At 56.3% G+C, this 5,000-nt stretch overlaps 1 non-coding gene and 1 pseudogene across 1 annotated transcript; both read left to right on the forward strand.

Moving 5' to 3' along the window:
- The first annotated feature begins 727 nt into the window (after window positions 1-727).
- Window positions 728-882, forward strand: LOC146724790 (5.8S ribosomal RNA). Its single transcript, XR_014926366.1, has one exon. It is a non-coding gene; the product is annotated as a 5.8S ribosomal RNA (ribosomal RNA).
- A 1,040-nt stretch (window positions 883-1,922) lies between these two features.
- LOC114930323 (large subunit ribosomal RNA) overlaps window positions 1,923-5,000 on the forward strand; it is a 5,753-nt pseudogene continuing 2,675 nt past the window's right edge.

Here is a 5,000-nt window from a genome sequence, read left to right on the forward strand (position 1 = left end):
CTGAATGGACGCGCTGAAAATGCGCTCTCAGAGAAAAAGAAAATAACGGATTTGACGGAATTTGTTGGTTGTGTTTTGATATAACAACGGACGCCGTCGCGCCTCTCTGACCGAAAGTAGTCGGCAAGCAGAGCAGCGCGCCCGGCGGTGTTCGACGACGATTCGGAGCGAGACGCTTCGCGATCACGCTCGTGTGTGTGCCATTCTCCGGCCACACACAAACAGAGCGTCGATTCGGCGTTGAGCGCGAACCGGTGGTAACCTATGCCCGCGCACGCGTGTGTGCAGCACCCACGACGTTCGTCGACGCGCGCCCTCCCCGTTGTCGCGGGGCAGCGGTCAGCGTGCCGAGAACACACGGTGTGCGACCGCGAGTGCCGAGCGAGAGGACCCCCATATATTATTATAATATATATATAACACAGAGAAAGGATCGATGATATTTCGACCAATCTGTCAACTGTGTCGGTCCGACGGTTTCTTCAAAGAGCTTCCGCCCCGGCTCTCCCGTTGCGGGAGAGACGCTCCGAACGAGAAACACACAACTCTATCTTTGTGCCGTAGCCTTCCCTGGCGGGAGGCGGCGGTCCGCGCGCGTCCTCGGACGCGCGCGGACAGGCTGATCGAAGAGCCACCACGATTATTCTCTCTCTCTCGTCCGAGAGAAGAGACCACGATGGTTGAACGAGAAGCGCGTTTCTTCGCGAACGCAAAAATTTCGAACGATTACCCTGAACGGTGGATCACTTGGCTCGTGGGTCGATAAAGAACGCAGCTAATTGCTCGTCAACTTGTGAACTGCAGGACACATGAACATCGACATTTCGAACGCACATTGCGGTCCACGGATACAATTCCCGGACCACGCCTGGCTGAGGGTCGTTTTAGTACCCCTAAACTGCTTGCGCCCAAAAAGCGCGCACGGCCACGACGCGGGCGACCAGAGAATGGCGCGCGCGTCGCCTGTGCCCTGTGCAACGCTTACAATGGGCGTACGAGCGACCGTTGGACGTTCGCCCGAGGTGTCTGTGCCGCGCCGATCCGGCCGCGGTGCAAATCCTGGCGTCGTCTGAAATGACACACCGAAATAATAATAATAATAATGAGGAGGAGAAGCGCACAAGCGTGTAAAACGTTGGCGAACGCGCGCCCAGAGAATGCTGCGCGAATTAAGAGGGGGAGCGTGTTTGTGTATCCAAGTCGTGTGTGTACGCGAGAGCCGAGGAGAAATGGGATGAGAGTAAGAGCGCGCGCGAAGGGAGCAACAAACGGCCAAAAAAAGGGTCAGGACGGTGAATGGCACCGCTTTCCCTAGAGCGGCGCGTGCGTCGTTGTCTCCCGAAAGTAGGTAGCGCTTGTCTCACCGTCTCTCTTCTCCGTACATCACACAGACTGACCGGACTGCTCTCGCACTCTGTGCCGCGTCTCTCGGTGCGATAGCGCTCGCGCGTCTTATGCCGAGGCGCCCTTGCCCGCACACATAACGGTATTACGGAGAAATATACGGCGCGTCGTCGTCCGGCGGAGAGAGCATTCGTAATCCTTTACCTCTTTACGGAGAAGGATTTTGAATCGCGAGCCGACCGCGTGTCCGAGTCCACGAAATTTTTGTAAAGCGAAAAAAGGGGACCGGCGCGCCGCGTCGTGTACTCGTCGAATCGATTCCGCCCGAATTTCGTATATAAAAGAGAAGGGAGAGCCGAGAATCTCGAACCCCGCGATATATTGTCTCCATTACCACCAACGAGTGTGTGTGCGGTTAGCGCCCCGGCGATTTGCCTTCTCGCGTATTTCGTGTGCTGCCGCTGCTGCTCTCTCGTTCGACGCTCTCTCTCTCTCCCTCTTATTAATATATATTATAGAGGAGAGACGACGATGAGCGACGCGGAGGAGGCAAACGGCTACGAAAACTCACTATGCGACGAACTCAGAGCAGGCGAGATTACCCGCTGAATTTAAGCATATTAGTAAGCGGAGGAAAAGAAACTAACCAGGAGTTCCTTAGTAGCGGCAGGCGAACAGGAAAGGGCCCAGCACCGAATCCCGCGGTTCCGCCGCAGGGAAATGTGGTGTTTGGGAGGATCCGCTTATCCCGAGGTGCCGCGTCGCGTCCAAGTCCATCTTGAATGGGGCCACTTACCCGTAGAGGGTGCCGTAGCGACCGGTGCGCGCCTCGGGAGGATCTCTCCTTAGAGTCGCGTTGCTTGAGAGTGCAGCTCTAAGTGGGTGGTAAACTCCATCTAAGGCTAAATACGACCACGAGACCGATAACGAACAAGTACCGTAAGGGAAAGTTGAAAAGAACTTTGAAGAGAGAGTTCAAGAGTACGTGAAACCGTTCAGGGGTAAACCTAAGAAACCCAAAAGATCGAACGGGGAGATTCATCGTCAGCGGCGCTGGCTTCGCGTCGGTCGGCGATGTCCCGCGGAGTCCTTGCGGCTCGCGCGCGGGCACGCTACCGTGCGCCGATGTCCGGCGCTCGTCGTCGTGCACTTCTCCCCAAGTAGAACGTCGCGACCCGCTGGGTGCCGGTCTACGGCCCGGGTGCGGTGTCTGTCGCGTCGCCGGTAAAACGGCACGCGACAAACCCTCGGTCGCCCGGCCGGCTGCTCGGCGGTACGCGCAAGGTATCAGGCCGCACTATTCACGGTGCGTCGAGACCGTCGCAAGCGCGCGCCACGGTACTCGGAGGTTACGGACTTCGCGCCGTCCCCGGTCCTGGCCCGCTGTTGGTTACAGTACGGTACACCTTCGACAGGCCTGCGAACGTCTCCCGCGGTCTCGCGGGAGACCGATACCGGTCGGCGACGCTACTGCTTTAGGTACTCTTAGGACCCGTCTTGTAACACGGACCAAGGAGTCTAACATGTACGCGAGTCATTGGGACTTGTCGCGAGACCTAAAAGCGTAATGAAAGTGAAGGTTCACACGAAACCCTTCTCGGCCCTGGCCGTCGACCTAGGGAGGATGGGCCGCGTCGCGATGCGGCCTCGCACTCCCGGGGCGTCTCGTTCTCATCGCGAGAAGAGGCGCACCCAGAGCGTACACGTTGGGACCCGAAAGATGGTGAACTATGCCTGGTCAGGACGAAGTCAGGGGAAACCCTGATGGAGGTCCGTAGCGATTCTGACGTGCAAATCGATCGTCGGAACTGGGTATAGGGGCGAAAGACTAATCGAACCATCTAGTAGCTGGTTCCCTCCGAAGTTTCCCTCAGGATAGCTGGCACTCGGCCGTTCCGCACGGAACGCGCGCGAGTCTCATCTGGTAAAGCGAATGATTAGAGGCCTTGGGGCCGAAACGACCTCAACCTATTCTCAAACTTTAAATGGGTGAGATCTCTGGCTTTCTTGAATTATGAAGCCACGAGCATCTTCGGATTAGAGTGCCAAGTGGGCCATTTTTGGTAAGCAGAACTGGCGCTGTGGGATGAACCAAACGCAGAGTTAAGGCGCCCAACTCGACGCTCATGGGACACCATGAAAGGCTGTAACGGTTCACCTTTCCCGACGCCGTGGATCGGCTCGCCGGTTCCAGGATTCGGGAGGAAGGGGGAGATTTAGACTCGCTTATTCCTTATTAACAATGCTTTGGTTTATTCAAAAAGAAACAAGTAAACAAAATGATTGTTGGCATAAAGCCTAAATAGAGAAACTTATTGACTACTCGGTATAAACGAAATGTTTGTTGGCATAAAGCCCTAAATAGAGAAACTTATTGACTACTCGGTATAAACGAAATGTTTGTTGGCATAAAGCCCTAAATAAAGAAACTTATTGACTACTCGGTATAAACAAAATAAGGAGGCGTATAGCCTGTAGCGGTGTCCAGAAAAGATTTACAAATTACCCGGTATAACTTAGAGATACGGTGTACGGAGGCGTATAGCCTATAGCAGAAAGAAACCGGAAACCGGGAAACCCGGCGTAATGACGAGAAACCCGTCACCCGGTGTATAGCAGGAAGAGACCGGAAACCGGGAAACCCGGCGTAACAACGAGAAACCCGTTGCCCGGCGTGTAGCAGGAAGAGACCGGAAACCGGGAAACCCGGCGTAATGACGAGAAACCCGTCACCCGGCGTGTAGCAGGAAGAGACCGGAAACCGGGAAACCCGGCGTAACAACGAGAAACCCGTTGCCCGGCGTGTAGCAGGAAGAGACCGGAAACCGGGAAACCTGGCGTAACAACGAGAAACCCGTTGCCCGGTGTGTAGCAGGAAGAGACCGGAAACCAGGAAACCCGGCGTAACAACGAGAAACCCGTTGCCCGATACTAAAGGTAGGAGGCCAGAAACCGGGAAACCCGGCGTAACAACGAGAAGCCCGTTGCCTGGCTAGGAGGTCCGGAACAGGACTGGTGCCGGCTCATCCGTCGAGCCGGCTTATATACCCTGCCGGCGGTTCCCCCACTCTACATCGAGGCTGTGGTGGGGGTAATGCCGGCGTCGTAGTGGGGCGCCTCTGGGGGTTGTAGTGGGGCGCCCCTGGGGTAGGGTGACCCGTGTATCAGTTATGTTTTTGTGTTTAGGGGCGCCTTAGGCGCCATAGCCTCAAGTGGCGGGCGGGTGATCGGCCCGCGAGGCGTTAGTAACGGACACGCCGTTACAAGGCGTTGGTTGCTTAAGACAGCAGGACGGTGGCCATGGAAGTCGGAATCCGCTAAGGAGTGTGTAACAACTCACCTGCCGAAGCAACTAGCCCTGAAAATGGATGGCGCTGAAGCGTCGAGCCTATACTCTGCCGTCAGCGGCAAGTGGGGCGGCAACCGGGAGCGGGCGTTAGTCTTCTCTCGCGTCGTCACGAAGCCCTGACGAGTAGGAGGGTCGCGACGGTGAGCGCAGAAGGGTCTGGGCGCGAGCCTGTTTGGAGCCGCCGTCGGTGCAGATCTTGGTGATAGTAGCAAATACTCCAGCGAGGCCCTGGAGGACTGACGTGGAGAAGGGTTTCGTGTGAACAGCCGTTGCACACGAGTCAGTCGATCCTAAGCCCTAGGAGAAA

The sequence above is a fragment of the Nylanderia fulva genome, unplaced genomic scaffold, assembly GCF_048542155.1.
Source record: "Nylanderia fulva isolate GAGA-0341 unplaced genomic scaffold, ASM4854215v1 Scaffold1164, whole genome shotgun sequence".
Lineage (NCBI taxonomy): Eukaryota > Metazoa > Arthropoda > Insecta > Hymenoptera > Formicidae > Nylanderia > Nylanderia fulva.